The sequence below is a fragment of the Sapajus apella genome, unplaced genomic scaffold (genome assembly GCF_009761245.1).
Source record: "Sapajus apella isolate SASKATOON/1434 unplaced genomic scaffold, GSC_monkey_1.0 scaffold124, whole genome shotgun sequence".
Classification (NCBI taxonomy): domain Eukaryota; kingdom Metazoa; phylum Chordata; class Mammalia; order Primates; family Cebidae; genus Sapajus; species Sapajus apella.
In genome coordinates, this window is record NW_022437064.1 from 4,001,563 (window position 1) to 4,025,103 (window position 23,541).

At 39.0% G+C, this 23,541-nt stretch overlaps 1 pseudogene; it reads left to right on the plus strand.

Moving 5' to 3' along the window:
• Nucleotides 1–326: 326 nt before the first annotated feature.
• Nucleotides 327–8,055, plus strand: LOC116538995 (annotated as a pseudogene).
• The last annotated feature ends 15,486 nt before the right edge of the window (nucleotides 8,056–23,541 follow it).

Below are 23,541 nucleotides of genomic sequence, written 5' to 3' on the forward strand. Positions count from 1 at the left end.
TCAGTGCAGATTCTTCTTGAGTCAAGTCTTGAGATGACTGCAACTCTGGACAACACCTCAATTACAGCTTTGTGAGAGACTCTAAACCAAACCACCAGCTAAGCTGTCCCTGGATTCTTGACCAACAGAAACTTTGGGAACACAAATTTTTTTTAAGCTTCTAAGTAACAGATAACTAATGTATGGTGATAAGTGGGGTGAGAATCCCCTCAGCATGCTGTTGTAACACAATTACACAGATGTCTCACTGACGGTGAGATGAGATGGGATGTAGAGTGAAGGGTATGCGCCACCTTGTGCACTATCATTAGTACTTGAGAGATAAGATGACAATGATAATTACAAGGACTGTGAGTTTAGTGAGTTATTTTTAAGTGTCACCAATGTGCTGAAGAAAAAAAAAATGGCAGTCTTGAGTCAGCCAATAACCAATTAGGGGCATGACTGAAAACCGTAAGACCTCTTTGACAGCATTTAAATTTTCCCTTATCTCCTACAACCAGAGGACAAATTGGGCTAAAAATCATATTAGGATTTGATCATGAGATTAGACAAATTGCAGAGAAGTTTTATAGAAAAGAAGTGGAATCTTGAGACTCAACTGGGAACATTTTGGGAGCTTGAATCCCAGATTCTCCCAAGCCCTCCAGGATTAAAGAAGTGGCCCACTTCCCCTTGCTATAGCATAGCAGTCTCTCTTTACCTAGACAGCATGTGAAGCCTTCCTAAGGTGAATGGCTCACAAGATGGAAAGGCACCAGAGAGGAGTCAGAGCCAGACAGCCAAATAAAGCCTTCCAGTGATTACCCCTCCTTCAGGAACACCACCCTCGGAAACACCAAAAATGGATAGTTGAACAATTATCCATACAGGAAATCATCTTCATAAGAACAAAAATCAGGTGAGTGATCAGTACCTGGTTTTGACATCATATCAGGGAAAGAGGCACTGAGGAAGGTAGGAAAGACAGTCTTATATTGCCTACACCACCCCTCCTCTATCCCTGGCAACACAGAGAGAACACTTGTGAGCTTGTGTGAGGGAGAAAGAAGTGATTGTGGGACTGTGCATTGGAACTCAATGCTTCCCTGCCACAGCTGAACACAACACAGTGTTGAATCCAGCCAGAGCTCATGGAGGGAGCATTTAGTCAAGCCCTAGCCAGAGAGAAAGTCCCCATTTCAGCAGCAGAAACCTAAGTTCTGGCTATCCCCACCACTACAGGCTAAAGTGCCCTAGGATTCTGAGTCAATATGAAAGGCAGTATAGGCCACAAGGACAGCAGTCCTTGGGCAAATCCTAGGTATTCTGCTGGGCTTGAAGCCAGTGGACTTAAGGGGATACACACAAACTATTAAGACACCAGCTGTGGCAGTCAAGGGAGTGCTTATGTCACTCCACCTCTCAACTCCAGGAAATGCAGCTTGCAGCTCCTGGAGAGATCCCTTCTGCTTGTGGAAAAAAGAAGGAATTGTACAAAGGACTTTGTCTTGCAACTTGGACGTCAGCTCAGCACAATAAAATAAAGCACCAAACAGGGTCTTGAAGACCCCTATTCCAGGCCCTAGCTGTCAGATGACACCTCTATATGTATAGAAGAGAACATGCTGCCCTGAAGAGAAGAACCCAACCCTGTCAGGATTCACCACCTGCTAACGAAAGAGTCCTTGGGCCTTGAATAAACATCAGTAATCGCCAAACAGTAGTCACCACAGGCCTTAGGTGACACCCGGAACTGTGCTGGCTTCCGGTATGACCCAGCACAGTTCCAGCTGTGATGGCCACAGGAAAAGACTCCCTCTGCTTGAGTAAAGAAGAAGAAAAAGTAAAAAAAACTTCATCTTGCAACTTCGGTACCAACTCAGCCACAGTAAAATAAAGCATCAAGCACACTCATCAATATAAAGCCCTGATGCCATGCATGTTCCTAGACAGCATTTCTGGGCCAGAAGGGAATCTACTGTCCTGAAGGGAAAAACTTAGTGCTGGCGGGACTCATCACCTGTTGACTAAAAACATCTGAGGCCTTGAAAAAAACATCAGCAGTAGCCAGGAAATAGTCATCATGGGCTTTGAGCATGACTCAATACCATGCTGGCTTCAGGTGTGACCCATCACAGTCCCAACAGTGGTGGACTCAGGATTAATTGCATAATCCCTGTCCCAACTATAGGCAGCTTGGTACAGAGAGAAAGACTGTTTGGGAAAAAGTAGGGAAAGATAACAAAAGACTCTTCCTGGTAATGCAGATAATTCTCCCAGCAGTTATCCAAGACCACCAAGGCAATACCTCTGCAAGTCTGCAAGAGTCACAACACTAGGCTTAGGGAGAATGATGGTGAAGCTACAGCTGCAGTGACCAAAGACTTAGATCACTACACTCAATTCGTTTTAAGTGCCTGGAAAGCCTTCTCAAGAAGGTTGAGTACAAGCAAGCCAAGACTGTAAAGATTACAACTCCTTTATGCCCAGATATCAATGAACATCCACAAGCATCAAGACCACTCAAGAAAACATGGCCTCATCAAATGAACTAAAAAAGGCATCAGTGACCAATCCTGGAGTTAGAAAGATATGCAACTTTTCAGATATATAATTCAAATAACTATTTTGAGGAAGCTCAATGAACTTCTGAACTTTAAGATAGCACAGAGAAGAAATTCAGATTCCTATCAGATAAAGTTAACAAAGAGCTCAAAATAAAGTTTAAAATCAAGCAGAAATTCTGCAGCTGAAAAAGTTCATTGGCAAACTAAAAAGTATATCAGAATCTCTCAACATCAGATTTGATCATGAAGAAGAAAGAATTAGTGAGCTTGAAAAAACAGTCTGAGAAGAAACAGGAATAAAAAAGAGTGAAACACACCTATAAGATTTATAAAATAGTCAGAAAGAGCAAATCTGAGAGCTGTTGAACTTAAAGAGGTGGTAGAGGGATAGATCAGTAGAGAGAAAAAATTATTCAAAGAAATAATAGAGAGCTTTCAAACTCTACACAAAGACATCAATATTCATGTACAAGAAAGTTATAGAACACCAAGAAGATTTAATCCAAACAATACTACCTCATGACATTTAATGATCAAATTCCCTTTAAAAAACCAGGATCCAATTAAACTTCTTTTCTTTATAAATTACCTAGTCTCTGGTATTTCTTTATAGCAGTATAAGAACAGACTAATACAGAGAATTGGTACTAAAAGTGGAGCACTGCTATAAAGACACCTGAAAATGTGGATGCAGCTTTAAAATTGGGTAATGGGCATACTTTGCATATTTGGAGGGCTCAGAAGGAAACAGGAAGATAAGGAAAAGTTTGGAACTTTCTCAAGACTAGTTGAATGGTCATGACCAAAATGCTGATAGTGATATGGACAGTGAACTCCAGGCTGAGGTGGTCTCAGATGGAGATCAGCAACTCATTGGGAACTGGAGTAAAGGTCACTTTGGCTATGCTTTAGGAGAGAGCCTTGCTGCATTGTGCCCTGCTCGAGGGATCACAGAACTTTGAACTTTAGAGTAATTATTAGAGTATCTCTGGTGGAAGAAATTTCTAAGCAACTAAGCTTTCAGGATGTGTCCAGGTTGCTTATAACAATCTATGCTCATATGCATGGGCAGATAAATAACCTGAACTTATATTTAAAGAAGAAGCAGAGTGTAAAAGTTTGGAAAATATGGAGCCTGTCCATGAGGTAGAAGAGAAAACAAAAGCCCATTTGCAGAAGAGGAATTCAAGCAGGCTACTGAAATTTGCAAAAGTAAACAGGAGCCAAAGTGCTAATAGCCAAGACAGTGGGAAAAAAGGCCTTGAAGACATTTCAATGACCTTTGTAGCAGCCCCTCCCAATTAAAAACAAAAAAAATTTAAATAAAAGATGAGGCTATCCTCCTCAAGGTATGTCCTTATGTCCCCACATGGTTTCTAGGCCAATAAATAAGGTCAACAATCAAATCTCAGCTTGACTATAAAAATCATTCACCAAAAAATCACCATAGGACCCAACTCATATGTACCTGCAAGAATTGAAAAAGCATATTAGAAATCAATCATGAGCATGCTAAGCCAGGGGAGCAGAATATAAGTGAGAGGTTGTTGAAATAGGGGCAATCTCCTGCAGCTGAGGAGGTAGTACCCCAAGAAAGACATCTGGAATCAGTTCTGTGCTACTGAGATAGCTCCTTTAAAATTGGGGTTGGGGGAAAAATTGTGGCCTACAACAAATCAGGTGAAGATGCCAGAACTGCTTTGGAAGAGTGCTAAGGAAGAAGTCTAGAGGCTCAGAAAGGTAGGAATGTCAACTGGATCTATCATATAAGACCTGAAAATCTGGAAGATGACTGTGTTTCTCAAGAGAATCAAAAGGCGACACTCCTTTTACTAAAGCAATAAGAAATGTAAAGTGGTCCAAAGGCTGGGGATGAAGGCACCAGCCTCATTAAGAGGCTTGGCAGTGTCTATGCTTTGTATACCAGGGATAATGGTAGGTAAGTCCCTAGGATTCAGGGATGATAGGATTCTGAAACAGCAGAGGCTAGGAGGTACCACTTAACTAACAAGAGAAAGATAGATGTAATTATTCAAATAGATAACAAAGGTTGAATGGAAACCAGGGGGCTGTGGCATACAGGGATATGTAGTGATGGTTAATAGATCATGATACTGTGGTAGACGCCTGTAATCCCATCTATTCAGGAGGCCGAGGCAGGAGAATTGCTTGTACCTGGAAGGCAGAGGCTGCGGTGAGGTGAGATTGTGCCATTGCACTCCAGCCTGGGCAACAAGAGTGAAACTCCATCTCAAAAAAAAAAAAAAAAGGGGGAATAATGAAAAAGATCATGATGTACCTAGGGCTAAGATATAAGGGTAATGCCTGACCTACGTACCCAAAAAAAAAGATCAATAATGCGTGAGCCAAAGGCTGATGTCAGCTGCCACAATAGAAAATTATAATCTCTCTATCTAGTTTCCAAACCTAAGCCATTTCTCAAATCCAGAGCCCATCAATAGAAGCAAGGCTAGGTCCTCTGCAGTTGGGTTCTTTCTGCAGAGGACCTACAATTACCACAGTAATTGTATACACTATCAATTCCTTGAGACCTTCCCTAGATTGATAAACCAGTATTACTATACATGGGGAAAGAGGAAATGTTTGTTTGTTTGTTTGTTTGTTTTTGAGATAGGGTCTCACTCTGTCACTCAGGCTAGAGTGCAGTAGTACATTCATAGCTCACTGCAACCTCAAGCTCCCAGGCTCAAGCACTCCTTCCACCTCAGCTTCCCAAGTAGCTGGGGCTACAGGCACTTGCTACAAAGACTGGATAATTTTTATTTTTTATTTTTTTTATTTTTTAGAGGCAGGATTTTATAGACCAGGCTCAAACCAGCCTGATCTTGAACCGCTAGTCTTAAGTGATATTCCCAAATTGGCCTCCCAAAGTGCTGGGATTATAGGCCTACACTACCACACCTGGCCAGATACCCGTATCTTTAAAGAACTCTCAGATGCAGAGTCTGAGCTGACATTGATACCAAGGTAACCCAAATGCTAGCATGGGTCTTCCATTCTGTGAATAAGGAGGCATCCCACTTTACTAAAAACTTTATTGGGGGTTAGGGAAGGAGAGGATCAATGAATTAAAAATCTTAGAAATTTTTTTTTTTGAGATGGAGTTTTGCTCTTGTTACACAGGCTGGAGTGCAATGGCGCGATCTTGGCTCTCTGCAACCTCCGCCCCCTGGGTTCAAGCCATTCTCCTGCCTTAGCCTCCCAAGTAGCTGGGACTACAGGCGTGCACCACCATGCCCAGCTAATTTTTGTATTTTTAATAGAGGCGGGTTTTCACCATGTTGACCAGGATGGTCTCGATCTCTTGACCTTGTGATCCACCCGCCTCAGCCTCCCAAAGTGCTGGGATTCTAGGTGTGAGCCACCGTGCCTGGATGAAATGTTTTATTTCAGAGCTTTTTATTTGGCCACATGTATTATTGGTTACTTTCTCAACATTGAAAAAAATAAAGAGAAACATGAATTCAAGAGTTCAGCCCCTTAGTTAAAGTTGTACTTAACTAGGAAGACAAATATAGATTGTCCTTACTTGTAGACCTTCATACCAAAAAAAGTGTTTGGTTGCTTCCATGTACAAAGGAATAAATACTTGTATTTTGCTGATTATTTTGTAATCAACAAATAATTTATAGCAGGCTTGTGGAAAATATGAAAACTTGAATTGTAGCGTTGCCTTGGTAGAGTTACTAATTTGGTAGATGCTATAGTTTGAATGTGTCTCCCAAATTATAATTTCCTGTGCAAAGAGGGAGGGAAATTTCTGCAAGTGGAAAACTTGGAAATGGAAACATTGTTACAAACAAGTAATGACAGTAAAGAAGAGGCCGTTGGGTAAAAATGAATGAGTCAGTTCAGCTAACTTGTTGAAAACCTAATCTCCAAAGCAACAGTGTTGGAAGATAGAACCTAAAAGGAGGTATTTAGTTCATGAGGACTTCACCTTCATGAATTAATTAATGCTATTATAAAAGGGTGAGCCTAATTTCCATTTGTCTCCTTTCCTCTCCTGCTCTCTGCCATGTGAGGATGCAATGTTTCTCCTCTCCGGAGGATGCAGTGTTCAAAGCACCATCTTGAAAGCAGAGAAACAGAACCCTAACCTGACCGTGCCTTGGTTTTAGACTTGCCAGCCTTTTTTACTGTGAGAGAATAAATTTCTGTTCTTTATACATGACCCAGTCTGTGAAATTGCATTATAGCAGCACAAAACAGACTAAGACAACAGGTTACTACTTCAGATTCGCTCTGTCTTTATTACACCTTGTATTCTACTTCTATCATAACACCTATCATGCAGATGAAAGTTATGTATTGATTTATGTAGTGGTCTGTATTTGTTATCTATTGGTACGTAACAGGTTACCTCAAAAACTTAGTGTGTCATAATAACCACATCTAATCTCTCACAGTTTCTGTGAGTCAGGAATTCAGGAGCAGCTTAGCTCAATGGTACTAGTGCAGGGTTTACCATGAGGTGGCAGTGAAAAGGTTGACTGGGACTGAAGTCTTTGAAGGCTTACCTGAGGCCAGAGGATCTGTTTTCCAAAGTCCCTCATTTGGTTGGCAGATTAGTACTGTCTGTTTGTAAAGGTTTTCAGTTTTACCTGGACCTCTTCATAGTGCTGCTTGAGTGTCTTTGTGATATGAAAGCTGACTTCTCCCAGAAACAGTGAGAAGAAGTCACAACGTATTTTATGACCCTGCCTTAGATATCACACACCATCATCACCACAACATCTTATTAGTTGTACAGTCATCCCTATTCAAAGTGAGAGATAGGCCTGCTGGGACAACAGTTCAATCAGGTGAACCTACACAGCATGAAAGTATCACACATTTTCTTGGTGCAACTCACCCTGCATGCCCAGGCTTCAACACATACCGCTGTGACCACAACCTCGCCATGAGCATGAGCCTCACCAACATGTCGAAAATGCTAAAATATGATGATGGCAATGAAGACATCATTACATGGAGGGCTGAAGGTACCATGGACCTCTTGGTACTAGAATTTGAAGAACTAAATCAAGAGAACTTTTAGACTGTGAAGTGAAGTTAATGATTTTAGATGTTGAGCAATTTGAAATTCCAGAACAAGAGTACAGCTGTGTAGTAAAGATGTATTCTGCTGAATTTCTTCATATATGCCAAGATCTCAGTCATATTGGAGAAGGTACGATAATTTCTTGTGCAAAAGATGGAGTGAAATTTTCTGCAAATGGAGAAGGTGGAAATGGAAACATTGTCACAAACAAGTAATGACAATAAAGAAGAGGAAGCTGTTGCCATAATGATGAATGAGCCAGTTCAGCTAACTTTTGCACGAAGATACTTGAATTTCTTTATAAAGACACTCCACTCTCTCTTTCAGTAACACTCAGTATGTCTGCAGATGCACCTCTTGCTATAGCGTATAAAATTGTTGGATATGGAACATTTAAAGTATTATTTGGCTCCCAAAATTGAGGATGAAAAAGGATTTTAGATATTCTTGAAACCCAAGAAAATAAAACTAAACTCTTTGAAAATTGCTTCTGAGATTCCAGCATGTACTGAAGTAATTTCCATCAAGAAATTTATACCTCTGAGTACACAGGTAGATACTGTTCTCTATAAATAACCTATTTTTTCCTCTATCTTCTAGAATCTGTTTAAAGAACAAAATCCAAAGTCAAATCTGGCCTCATTAACCTATAGAGATATCTGCTTTACTTACAAATATTCCTTCTGATTTTTATAACAAGGTTATGAAAGGGATATTGACTAAATGCAATTTAGAATTGTGCTTCTGCTTTAAATTAAATTTAATTTGAATTTTAAATGTCAAAAAAGAAACTACTACAGCACATTGGCAGAGTATTTTATCTTTTGAATCTACTAATAAAAAATGGGGTTTGAGGCCGGGCGCGGTGGCTCAAGCCTGTAATCCCAGCACTTCGGGAGGCCGAGGCGGGTGGATCACGAGGTCAAGAGATTGAGACCATCCTGGTCAACATGGTGAAACCCCGTCTCTACTAAAAATACAAAAAATTAGCTGGGCATGGTGGCGCGTGCCTGTAATCCCAGCTACTCAGGAGGCTGAAGCAGGAGAATTGCCTGAACCCAGGAGACTGAGGTTGCGGTGAGCCGAGATCGCGCCATTGCACTCCAGCCTGGGTAACAAGAGCGAAACTCCGTCTCAAAAAAAAAAAAAAAAAAAAATGGGGTTTGTACTTTGTGTATCTGTTTTTATTTACCATTTTACATTTCTAAGAATGAATTTTATTATATTTCACACAAAGTACCAGTCCACAATACACTGAAAATAAAAACAAACAAAATGTAATCCTTCACTGTGGATCACTTCAGAAAGACTGTCCTAACAGAGATTTGCTGCAAATTGAATGGAAAATATATGAACAGGTATGATCTGAGTCCTGGGGGGAATCAGCTGGTGCTTTATTTGTATGATGTTCCAGGGAACATTCTGAATGATTCTAGACATCTAGCATCTTTGGAGAGATTGTAACTCATATTATCTCTGGTAAGATAACAACTAGAAAGTTGAGGCCAGTGGACAGACCCTACAACAAGGAAGCAATTGCAGCTCTGTCCAGGCAGTTTGACAAAAGGAGAAGGAACTAAATATGAAGAGAGAAAATCCAAATGCCTATGACTACTGGCAGAACATGGTGCTGTGTAGCTCTTCATCAGGAACTTCAAGCAGCTACTCGACATCTTCAAGTGTTCAGCCATGGTTTGCATTGAGCACCCTGATGCCTTTCCAATATCCCAGATTTTTTTTTTTCATGGTATCCTGATAGCTAGAGTGCCATAGATAGACCAAGAGATAGTACATGTATCTGGAAGAGGAAACCTGAAGAATGTAAAGGCCTGCTGGCCGTTATCAAAAGACAATTGTACACAGTTATTTACCTGGGCAAATATGAATTAAAACCACATTAGCTTACATCTATAACAAATGTGCTACTTATGTAATTTTAAAACAAATAACCAAAAAATTAGGACTTTAAAACTCTCCAACAGCATGCTACTTTTATCTAGCATTTACAAGTCTTGAGGTACCTTATTCGTGTTTTCCAGAAGGGCTCCATTCCCTCTTTTGGTACTGAATTGTTCCTTCCTGAGTTATGATCCATCCTCAGTAGCAATTGTCTTCAGCAAACCAGTAGACATTCTCTCCAATGGCCTGTCTATATGCATAGAGCCAGGCTCTTGGAGTTTCTGGCACTCTCACAAAGAACTAAACCCAGAATCATCCACGGATCTGCAAAACATACAATGACTATATGCAGATAATTACAATAAAAAAAAGAACTAATTCAAAAAAAAAAAGATTAAAGGAAAAGATTTGTAACAAGAAAGTTTTTTGAGCAACATTAACATTCATGCTACAGAGGCCAAATTTATCCTTTCATTATTTCATGCTGGCTCAGTGTGCAGATGTTCTTGACCCTAGTCACTCAACATTCAGTAAACAAGTAGTCTATAAAATGACTGTACATCAGGCATTATTGGTAGGCAGGCACTGTGTACATGATTTGAACAGAACAGACATGGTCCTTACTTTCACAGAGCTTACAGCCTCATAAGGGGAATCGACATTAAACACATAAACACGCAAATAATAGATGATTACACATTGTGGTAAATACTAGAAAAAGATTATTGGCTGTTCCAAGCCAGAATGAAAAGGTGAACTTATTTTAGACAGGAAAGCAGGTTTTAGTTATTGAGGTAAGCTGTAACAAACTATAGAAATAAACTCTGAAAGTAGAGTCCTAAGGTAAACTGTAAATACTAAAATAGTAATGTGTGTGTATAAAATACTTAAATATCTTTATATTTATACTAAGCCTTTTAGAAAATATGGCATTCATTGTCTTTAGATCTATGTTCTCTGGCTTTTAGGTTTTTATTATTTGGTCTGATGACTGTGCTTTGCTTCTACCATTAGCAGAATGTGAAGATGTTTGAGTTATAATTATTCATTTTGTATTTCATTAATATTCAATAAAATATATGTGATGTTTGACAACTCGGTGTCTCTTTCTGCATTATCTTCCAGTCTCTGACCTTCACCTTCTTGAGGAGAAACCCATTATGTTGACCTTGCCTCAGGGCAGTTCAGGTCCATTCTGTGAATATTTATCTGTTATTCTGAAAGTGCACTTCAATCTTGCATGCTAAATTTACCCTAGAGAAATCACAAGATGAAACTGAGATAAAAGTGAGCCTACCAAATTTTGAAAGTATTAATGTAAGTGTAAAGTCCTATGAAGGAAAAGTATAGGTGGCTTGTAAACACAAGGGTCCCTGACCTAGTCTTAGAGATTTAGGGAGGCCAACCTTGACGAGGTGATGTTTAAGATAAAATCTGAGTAACAGAAAAGTTATATTTGCCAGGTATCTCAATACTAAAATAATTATATTAGTATGAATTGTTGCCTTACAGACATTCACCTAATGATGAAAAAATATTTTCCTGCATTCTAACTATGACCTAGCATAGTAATCCCATAGAGTATCTATTCACTTTACAACAATAAAAGTATATACTCTCAAATGTAAACAATCTCTCAAACATAAAACTGAACAATTTTCCAAAGTTCTATTTACAGATAACAGCAAGAGAGGGGAGACTACAAAGTCCAAATTTCATCAGTCATAAACTTTCAAGATCAGCAATTTGACAGCAAACATGAACTTTGTAACCAATTTCAAATGAAACCTCTGCTTCCCTAACAAACACTGAAAAGATCAAACAGGGTAAGCATGTTATCTTATTTGTTAATACGGTACATAATACCTACTTTACAAGGTTACGGTCAAGATTAAATTGATTATGTGTACAAAGTATCTGATATTAACTAGGCACTCAATGAGAGTAGGTTTCTTCCCACTAAATAAAACCAAACAGAAGCTTTCTCTCAGCTAATAATTTAAATATCAAACAAGAATTATAACAGAAACAAACCCTATTATATAAATCAAACTATCAAACAGATAAGCCTCCTTCTTTCCCTTCTTCACAATAAAGACTACAGGAGCAGAGGTCATTCACCTGAAAATTTAATTGATTATTTACTAGAACTGGGTACTTCAAAGTCTCTTTTCTGGAAATCAGAGATCTGTCATTGAAGGGTCAAATTGCTCCATTATTTGTGCTCTGGCTGGCCCAAGAGAGAACTTGATTTAGCCTAAATAGAATGACTTGTAGATTTGTGAAAGCTGTGTGGTGACCTCGTTTTAATTCAGTGGGAATTAAAGTGTCCCCTCTTCCTCTCCTCAGTACAGTTTTAGACCACATATTTTCTGAGAGTTATTGTTTGTCTTTGGGATGTAGGTATGAGTATGTTTTATACACATGATAAAATCAGTCTAAGAGTTAAAAAAAAAAAAAGATGAAACAGTAATAAAGTGTGCTTACTGTTCAAACTAACAGAAATATCACCCAGGAGAATCAGCATGGAGGACCATTCCAGATATGAGACTCCAAAGGTACTATCCCAAAAATTGTTCTGTGGAAGATAGATAGATAGATAGATAGATAATAGCTAGCTAGATAGATAGATAGATAGATAATAGCTAGCTAGCTAGCTAGATAGATAGATAGATAGATGATAGATAGATGATAGATGGATGGATGGATAGATAGATAGATGAGAGAGAGAATTTAATATCAGACTCTATTGCCTTGATCCTGAAATTCTGGTGCTGTTCTGGCTGGAGATGTAGAGATGTCTACTAAACTGCAGCCAAGTGACAGAAACTTAGGGGAATGATTTTTAAGAGAAAGTAGATCCATGGAGCGAGACCACTGGGATTCAGATTCTCCAGGCTGCTCATATAATTCCCACCATGAATGTTTGAGGCGGGCACCAGGGCAGTCAGATACACGTGAGATTTCAGGAAATGAGGACAAACACTAGAGAGCCTCTATAATGAAATCTTCATGAAGAGCTTTCCCTTTGGCTCAATAGAAAGATTTTTTATTTCTTGAAATTTTCTTAACCCCTCTGCAAGTATTTTGATAACAAATAACCTTATATTAACACATAACAGAGCCCTAGAAAATGATAACCCATAGAAAACAGCCTCCATTTGTACTGCTTAAAAGCATAATAAGATTTAATTCAAAATAAAAACTAAAGGCTTTGGTGGAAGGAAAAACTGTTTTACCAATGTAATTCATATATTTGCCCTGCCTATGTCCTCACCTTTCGTTCACTACTTCTCCCACACAGAAAATGGCTAAAATCTCCATGAAAGTACTTCCTCCATGCTTTCTGAGTATTTCTTTGGGTTTATATTTACATGGTCTGAATTCTCACTCCCACTGAATTATTTTTTCAATTATCCCAATGGCCAGCTTTCCTCCTATCATCTGCAACACTGCACATTTGCTGTACTTTCCCTCTCTGCCATTTCTCAAAGTACCACCAACCCAAGGCCCTGGTGGATAACAGACTTCGATGATGGTTTAGGAAAGACAGAAAGATTACAGTGCAATATGAACAGACAACAGCATTAACTTTAGAGTTAGATTCTGCTGCCCTGGTGTTCCCTGGCCATCTCCATTTACAGAATTTTTCTCTCTTCTCTCTCATCTTATTGAAGCCTATTCTTCTCCTTCATCCTCTCTTCCAAGTAATGGCACGACTGTTGTACTCACCCAAAAGCAAAAGACCAAATATTTCTCCTACTTTATTACTTACAATAAAATATTATCTACACCTCTTCCATCAAATCACTGACCAGAACCACTGTCCCACATTATTACCCATGACTGTTAGGGTACTTTTCCTACACCAATGTGAACTTTTTTTCCTTTGGCCAATTATTACAAACTATAGCCAGATTCTAAAATAACGCTCTTTCTTCCAGTTACATAAGGATATACTTGCCTAAACGAATGTGTGTAAACGCCTCACTAGTTTTCAGATGGTGTTTATTTTAAAATGGTGTCACTCTGGATCACCTAGCCTCCTGCTTTCCTAGCACTCCCCCCTCTACTTACAAGAGGACCCATAATCGTAAGGGGAGATGAAGGGCAAAGCCTGGTCTTCTGTTAACTTCTTCCTGCTGAGAGTGGATGTTCATTTTTGGGACAGGATTCTCTCATAAGGGTCTGCAGTTGGCCTCTGGGGAGTCAGAGGAGGTCCTCATTTACATGGTATCCTGATGAGTCTACGGGCATAGACCCTGCCAAGTATTGGAGGAGTAAAAATCTCTAGATGCCTGATCTCTGAGGCCTAAAGGCTGTGTGTCTTTATTTCCTGGGCAGAAGATGGGATGGATTGAAAGCTTTGTGTCAGTATCATCTTTAGGTAGAATTGTTGTAATCTAGAAGACACAAACTTTACAAGAGGTTAAATAACAAGGGCCAAAGATTAATAATAAGATAACTATCAAAGGTCCTAGGAAGGGCAACAACTGGGAGGTTGAGACTCAGGAGAGTACTTTTTTTTTTTTTTTTAATTTTTTTTTATTGCATTTTAGGTTTTGGGATACATGTGAAGAACATGCAAGATTGTTGCATAGGTACACACATGGCAGTGTGATTTGTTGCCTTCCTCCCCTTCACCTATATCTGGCATTTCTCCCCATACCATCTCTCCCCAACTCCCCAACCCCCGCTGTCCCTCTCCTATTTCCCCCAACAGACCCCAGTGTGTGATGCTCCCCTCCCTGTTCTAATCTATCTCCCCTCCAGATACAGTTGGAATTGGTGCCTTGGTTATATTTATGCAAACAGACAGCTTGTTCATGTATTTTCTGTGTATCTTCCTCTATGTGACCTGAGGTTATTTACACAACTGCAGCAGGTTATATTGATTATGGTGCATACTCCTCATTGTTCAGCCAAAAAGTAATCTAGTGCCAATTTTCAACCAATAGGTAATCTAGTGCTAGTCTTAATTTATCTAAAGCATCCCCCATTTTATGAGACAGTGTTTAGAAATGAAGAAATAAAGTTTTGAAGAGTTGCCTAACAATAGGCAAATTTTCTCTATGATGCTCCAACTACAGCCAATATAAAGCCAATTGTCCACTTAGCTCTCAGGTGAGTGATGCTACATAACTGTATGTTAGAGGACTTTGCTTGTTATTTTGTACATTGACCCCTGAACCAAACATTTTCATATACACTGATTACCATGGGTTTCACAATCTCAAATGAGAGACAAGTATTTTATAGGCCTATCAAATGGGTGACCACATAGCCATAGGAATCTGCTGCGGATGCAAACCTGTGTGGGATGGGAGTTGTTAAGAAGATTGAGTACCTATAGGAAAGAGTAGGAATGTTACTTATCTGTTTATTCGTAAAACCACACCTTTAGGTCCTCTAGGAGTTCACAAGTGTGGGTTGTGGTGATTTTCTCAGATGCCTTCAGGTACTCATAAGAAACAGGTTTAATTTTGGACATGTGTACCCAGCTAGTGATTCAGCTGAAGTTTAACAACAGTGGGGGTGCTTAAAAATAACCTGATAGGGACCCTTCCACTTGGGTTATAATTGATCTTTGGGCGATTACCTCTTTCCAAGTTTTTAATAAGACTAAGTCCCCTCATTGAACAGGGGAGCTATGAATATATATGGATGTGGTCCTGATGCATGCATATTGAGCAAATATGCATGTAACATATGACACCGTTTACCCTGGGCGGAGACTTAACCCATACCTGGCATGGTCTTAGATCCTGTTTATAATTTGACATCTTGCTGCCATAAAGAATCTTTTCTGGCCACGCAGGGTGGCTCACGCCTGTAATCCCAGCACTTTGGGAGGCCAAAGCAGGTGGATCACCTGAGGTCAAGAGTTCAAGACCAGCCTGGCCAATATGGTGAAATGCCGTCTCTAATAAAAATACAAAAAAATTAGCCAGGCACGGTGGTAGGTGCCTGTAATCCCAGCTACTTGGGAGGCTGAGGTAGGAAAATTGCTTGAACCTGCGAGGCAGAGGTTGCAGTGAGCCAAGATCGTGCCATTGCACCCCAGCCTGGAAGACAGAGCAAGATGCTGCCCCCCAAAAAAAAAAAGAATCTGTTAGAGCTAAAGTGCCTCACACCTGTAATCCCAGCACTTGGGGAGCTCAAGGTGGGGAGATAATTTGAGGCCAGGAGTTTGAGAGCCCCCTTGCCAGCATGGTGAAACTCTATCTTTACTAAAAATGCAAAAATTAGCCAGGCATGGTGGTATGCACCCATAATCCCAGCTACTCAGGCAGCTGATGCACAAGAATCACTTGAACCCAGCAGGCGGAGGTTGCAGTGAGCTGAGATCTGTACAAAAGAAAGAAATAAAGGGTATCCAAATTTAAAAAGAGCAGGTCAAACTGTTGCAGTTTGCTGAAGGTATGACTATATATAGAAAACCCTAAACACTCATCCAGAAAGCTCTTGGAGCTGATAAATAAAGTCAGCAAAGTTTCAGGATACAAAATCAATGTACACAAATCAGTAGCACTACTATACACCAACAACGACCAAGCTAAGAATCAAAGCAAGAACTCAATCTCTTTTACAAAAACTGCAAATAAAATAAAATAAAATAAAATAAAATACTTAAGAATAGACTTAACCAAGGAGGTAAAAGATTTCTACAAGGAAAACTACAAACCACTGCTGAAAGAAATCATAGATGACACAAACATGGAAACATATCTCAAACTCTTGAATGGGTATTATAGAGTCAATATTGTGAAAATTGGCTACAGCCAAAAGCAACCTACAGATTCAATGCGATCCTTACCAAAATACCATCATCATTCTTCACAGACCTACAAAAAAAATCCTAAAATTTATATACAACCAAAAAAGAGCCCACATAGCCAAAGCTGTCATAAGCAAAAAGAACACATCTAGAGGCATCACATTATCTGACTTTATTACTATAAGGCTATAGTTACCAAAACAGCATGATACTAGTATAAAAATAGGCATGTACCATCAATGATAGACTGGATAAAGAAAATGTGGCACATATAATTCATGGAATACTATGTAGCCATAAAAATGGATGAGTTCATGTCCTTTTCAGGGATATGGATGAAGCTGGAAGCCATCATTCTCAACAAACTGAGACAAGAACAGAAAACCAAACCCCGCATGTTCTCACTCATAAGGGGAAGTTGAACAATAAGAACACATGGACACAGGGAGTGGAACATCACACACCAGGGCCTGTCAGTGGGTGGGGGGCAAGGGGAGGAATATCATTAGGAGAAATACCTAATTTAGATGACAGGGTGATGGATGCAGCAAACTACCATGGTACATGTATAACTATGCAACAAACCTGCACATGTATCCCAGAATTTAAAGTATAATTTAAAAAAAAATAGGCATGTAGACCAATGGAATAGACTAGAGAACCTAGAAATAATGTCAAATGATTACAACCAATTGATCTTTGATAAAGCAAACAAAAACATAAAATGGGGAAAGGACTCCCTATTCAATAAAAGATGCTGGGATAATTGGCAAGCCACATGTAGAAGAATGAAACGGGATCCTCATCTCTCACCTCATATGAAAGTCAACTCAAGATGAGTCAAAGACTTAAATCTAAGTCTTTAAATCATAAGAATTCTAGAAGATAACACTGGAGAAACTCTTCTAGACACTGACATGTGGAAACATTTCATGAGCAAGAACCCAAAAGCAAATGAAACAAAAACAAAAATAAATACATGGGACCTAATGAAACTGAAAAGTTTCTGCACAGCAAAAAAAATAATCAGCAGAATAAACAGGCAACCCACAGAGTGGGAGAAAATATTCACAAAGTATGCATCTGATAAAAAACTAACGTCCAGAATCTACAAGGAAGTCAAACAAATCAGTAAGAAAAAAAAAAATCCCATCAAAAAGTAGACAAAGGACATGAATAGGCAATTCCCAAAAGAAGATATACAAACAGCTAACAAACATATAAGAAAAATGCTCAACATCCCTAATTATCAGGGAAATTCAAATTAAAACCACAGTAAGATACCACCTTATACTCCTGCAACAATGGTCATAATTTAAAAATCAAAAAATAATAAATGTTGGTGTGGATGTGGCGAGAAGGGAACACTTTTACACTGGTGGTGGGAATATAAACTAGTACCACCACTATGGAAAACAGTGTGAAGATTCCTTAAAGAACTAAAAATAGAACTACCATTCAATCCAACAATCCCAGTACCCAAAGGGAAAAAGTCAGTATGTGAAAAAGACACATGCACACACATGTTTATAGCAGCACAATTCACAATTGCAAAGATATGGAACCAACATAAGTGCCTATCAACCAACAAGTAGATAAAGAAAATATAGAACATAGACACCATGGAATACTACTCAGCCATAAAATGAAATAATGGCCAATGCAACAACTTGGATGAAGTTGGAGGCCATTATTCTAAGTGAAGTAACTCAGGAATTGAAAACCAAATATTGTATGTTCTTACTCATAAGTGGGAGCTAAGCTATGAGGACTCAAAGGCACGAGAATGATATAATGGACTTTGGATATTTGGGAGGAAGGGTGAAAGGGGATTGAGGGGTCAAAGACTATATATTGGGTACACTGTATACTGTTTGGGTGATGGGTACACCAAAACTCAGAAATCACCACTAAAGAACTTAACTATGTAACCAAAAGCCACCTTTTCCCCCAAAACTAACACAATTTTGAAAATAAATATTTAAAATCCTAAAAAAGGAAGAGTCTGTTCTGTCAATCTTATGATCACTATTTTAATGTTAATGCTGGTCAGCTGTGCCTTAATTCTGAGGTCAGGGGTGTGGGGAACGTATAGTAAGACATATGTGACCCCCAACTTCCTGTCGTGGCCTAAACGACTCCTTAAAGATTTTAAAAATTATTATTATTCTTTATAGTCAAGAGAAGAGTTCATTCTGCTTGGGTTTTTAGGATTTTATTTTATTTTATTGCATTTATATCCCCTCTTTTTTGTCAAGGTATGCCAAGCTTTTATTTTATCCTATATAGATGCTGAATGTGTGTTATCATGTCCCGAAGTTGTGTAATCTGTCCCAGATCCATCATGGCCCTTCGTAGAACCTCTATGGCTAGGGGACTGAGAGTCAAAAGACTTAATAGCCAGCTAAATGCTCTAGGCCAGATGGGAATGGAAGGGGGTAGGAACTCATTAACCTTAAAACCTCTTTTATGCAAAATAAATGCCAAAAGCCAAAAGCCAAAAAGCAAGGTTACAAAATTGACTTATCTATAAATTCTGTGCATTGACCTACTGCAATCTTGGCTTTTAACAATTAGCTATACAAATCACAGCATTTTGTTCATCTGTTTAGGAATCTGTGTACCATCCTCGATTTTGAGGGGCTGAATTAATTTTATTCCTCAAAACCAGCCTTTACAATCTCATGCGATAGTCTCTGGGCCTAGAGGGATTTAATAGTTTCAAATTCTGGAGGTAAAAAAAAAATACAGATTATTTAAGGTAAAGGCAAAATTATTAAACAAATATTAATGGTTTTGTATACAGGCCTGTGTGTCCCTGTGTTTCATGAAAACTGTTTACTCTGATCGTGGCCTTTGTACAGGTCCAGAGACAAGGTTTGGTTAACCTGAGTTTGACAGTAGATACTTGCATGAGTCAATCCCTTCTTTAGATAACATATGTGTACTAAGGAGTCAAAGCCCTGTAACTTAATAGCACAGGATTAATTAATAGTACCTGATAAGAACCTTTTTCAAGGGAGGCAGAGATGGTGATAATGAAGTCCATGACCTGACTGGAAGCTGTAAAAAGATTTTATAACTTTGTGTGATTGATTTTTATAGCTTTAATAATCCCCAGTAATTAGTCAGACTTTATTTAGGATTTAATTTTGTGGATGTTTGTTTAAAATGACAAAGGCTTAAAACATTTGATCAAAACAGAAGCACAGGTCATTGTAAAATAATAGTACTCACTTAACCAAAGTGGTAATTAAAGGACTTTAAAGACAACACAGGTTATATGGACGTAAAAACTTTAGCCCTTTTAAATCTCAAGTGTTTTTTAAAGCAGTTGAAAACCTAATAAACACATAGGTATTACAAAATATTGTTTCTAAAGTCAGTTACCAAAAAGTAAAAAAAAAAAAAAAACTTCTGCAACATGACTGCTTCTCTTTTTGAGAAGCCGACTTATATAATCTGGAAGTCAAACTTGATGGGAAAAAAGTACTTGAATTTAACAAGACACAGTTGTGTTCAGGGTTATCAGTAGAGCAGGGGAATATGTGATTCTTAGGAAGAGCATGAGTTTTCTGATTACACTGAAAATTTAAACATATCAAGAAAAGCCAAGAGTATGAAATCAAATTATACTGGAGGTAAGCATTGCTTCTCCAAACTTGCAAAATAAAACATTTTAGCATTAGGCCACAACGACAGTTGGAACCAGAAGAAAAAAGGTACAGGAGCTAACAAAAATTGCTGAAGGAGAAAGTTGTTATCTTAGGCTTTCTCAAGGGGAGAAAAATCTGAAAGCAGCAGGACACAGATGATTGAGAAATTTTTAAAAGAAATAGATTATAAAATTAAAACTAAAATTTCTTGCATTTTCATTAAGAGTAAATCAACACCTTAAGGAAATCTTGTTTTAACATAGGAGACTAATCCTAAAAAGACTATTATAAATTTTTTTAAAAAATTATAACCAACTTAATCACATACAAAATTCCTTTCATAAATTCACCTTCACAAAGCTTATCACAACTTATACAGACCACCTACAACAAGGTTGGGCTTTCTGACTTGTCCTAAACTTCCCTCCTTCTTAATCAGTCGTTTTATTTTAGGACAGAAATTTACCATACAAGATACTTTTTCACACAAAATTATTCTTTTTTTTAAAAACCCTCCTTACCAAAAAGTATATCTTCATATCGATAACTTTCTTCACGTCTCTCTCTCCCCTACTTACTGGTTCTTTCCCAGCTTGTTTCAAAAGTAATCATTTTCAAGTTCATAATTTGAGTTGACCTTCAGATAACTTCTGATTTTGACAAAATCATTCTTTTTCTCAATAACACTAGATCCCAGGAGGCTTTTCTCTCCAGTGCTATCCAGAGAGATGCCAAATTAAAAAACTCAAAGAATAAAAATCATCAAGACCAGAAAGAAAATGATAGCTATCAACTTCAGGGCATGCAAGAATAGGGCGGCATGCATCACTAGTGAGACACATACAGCAAGTATGCCGCAGGAAAAGGGGACCAAGAAGCAGTAGGTGCTAACAAATATTTCTCTGTACCTCAAACAGCTTATCCATCAGGGAGACACAACCCTAGACCCCTAAAGACTGGAAAAAAAAACCCTGTCTAACAGGGTGGCAGCCAACCTGGGTGATCCCATAACTCCAGGCTCCTCAGCAGACATGGCCCAAAGGATCCAACACCCCTAGGCATGGACCTGTATCTCCCAATACCTGGGGAATATAAAGGAACAAGCGTATCTCCATGTCTCCTTGGGTTCAGCAGGCTAAGCACAGTGCAAAAAGAAAAAGTGATAAGAAAGGGAAGGGAAGGGACAACAAAGGGCACTCATTCATCCATGAATTCGAAAACTTAGGAAGCAAGAAATCCTGAACTGTTTGTGAGATGTTAGCATTTTATAGATAAAGCCATTCCACAATTTTAGAAACATGTTTTCCTGTATCATACACTTTTTTTTTTTTTTTTTTTTTTTTTTTGAGAGAGAGTTTCACTCTTGTTACCCAGGCTGGGGTGCAATGGCACGATCTCGGCTCACCGCAACCTCCGCCTCCTGGGTTCAGGCAATTCTCCTGCCTCAGCCTCCTGGGTAGCTGGGATTACAGGCATGCGCCACCCTGCCCAGCTGATTTTTTGTATTTTTAGTAGAGACGGGGTTTCACCATGTTGACCAGGATGGTCTCGATCTCTTGACCTCGTGATCCACCCGCCTCGGCCTCCCAAAGTGCTGGGATTACAGGCGTCAGCCACCGCGCCCAGCCTCATACACTTTCTTAATTGAAAATCACCCAGTAAGTAATCCAAGGAAAGCTGTGAACCAAAATTTTGGGTAAAGTTGTCTTTAGAAGGTGGTTGGCTTTTTTAGAAAGGGCTTTTTCACCTTTTTATTCTTCAGTTTCAAATGAGTTTCTAATGTTTACATTTTAGCCAGAACTGGTTGAACTGTACAAGAAAAACAAAATCTCCAAGTAACTCGAAGCAAGTTTTATCTCAACACCAGTAGCCTAATAACAGCAGATTCAAAGCAGGCAGAGAGAAAAGAGAAACAGAGAACTTCAGATGTGGTAAGCAGATAGCAAGCATGAAAAGTGAAAGTAGTGAACCTCTGGGCCAGCCATATGAGGCCAGCATAGAGCTGCAGTAAAAGGCATCAAGCTGGAAAATGATGAGAACTATAGCTTTTCCATACCTCACAAAGAGGACTAAGTGGATTAGTCCAAAGCACATAGTGGCAAAGAGCTTGCACTACTTCCATTTTTATTATACCCCAGGGACTCTAACCTCATGGGCTCAGGCTCTAACCTGAATATCAGCTTTGCCTAAACCTAATAGAGGGCACCAAGATGGACCCAACTTACCAGAGGGGCCAATGAGTGCTGTGCAGACCAAATTTCCTCCGCATTGGGTCTCACCTTAAGGCCCCTTCATGTGTCCCCAGAAGATGTTGCTTAAAAAGGGTCTTTTCAAGATCCAGACCCCAAGAAAAGGTTCTTGGAGCTCACACAGGAAAAAATTCAGGGTGAGCCTCAGGGTTCTGTGAGAAGAGATAGTTTACTGAAAGCCACTCTGTTACCCAGCAGGGCATCCTCAAAATGCAAGCAGAGGAAAGCACTATCTTTGTTTTAAGTTTTTATTATATAGACATCTTATCTATGTAAAGATTAAACTAAGCTGTGCCTATGTGCAGATGGGCTGACAACATGACTAAATGTATTATTCTATTGATTTAAAGAAAACTATTATTGATATTTTAGTGTGTAAGTCCATCAAAGCATAACTATATCTTGAAAGCATATATTGTTATGGGTGTTGTGACATCTGGACTTTCTGTTGTAGGAGTCTGTCCTTGCAGGCATTACCAAACTGCTTCCTTAGTGGTAAACATCTTAGGACCATAGGTCATGACTGGCAAGGAATAAACCTTGCTAGTTTTAAGATAGAGCTTTTTTTAAAATGATGTCACTCTGGCTGTCCTAGACTCCTGCTGCCCTAACATGTCCACCACTTTTCCAACTCTCCAGCATTATTACTCCCTTTCAAGGAATGTCCAGAATAGGCAAATCAATAAAAACAGAAAATAGATTAATGGTTGCCTGAACTAAATGGGAGGAGGAATTAGCACATATGGGGCCTCTTTTGGGGTGACTGAAATGTTCTGGAACTAGCAGTGGTGATGGTTGCATAACATTGTGAGTATATTTTTAAAACATTAAGTTGTACTTCTTGAAATGGTTAAAATGGTAAATTTTATGTTGAGCATATTTTATCTCAATTTTTTTAAATGGGAAAAAAAGAAATTGGAAATGAACCCCAATGTAAAAGTGTGTGGGAAGAAAAAAAGACAAATGGGCCAGGCATGGTGGCTCATGCCTGAAATTCCAGCACTTTGGGAGGCCAAGGTGGGCAGATCGTCTGAGGTCAGGAGTTCAAGACCAGCTTGGCCAACAGGGTGAAACCCCTTCTCTACTAAAAATACAAAAATTATCTGGGTGCGGTGGCAGGTGCCTGTAATCCCAGCTACTTGGGAGGCTGAGGCAGGAGAATTGCTTGAACCTGGGAGGCGGAGGTTACAGTGAGCCGTGATTGCACCATTGCACTCCAGTCTATGAGACAGAGCAAAACTCTGTCTCCAAAAAAAAAGGATGAAATGCTGAGGAATTACAATCTATACATTTTTACAACTCATCTACTTCACTGGGGCTTATCATCAATTGTCAGATACACCAT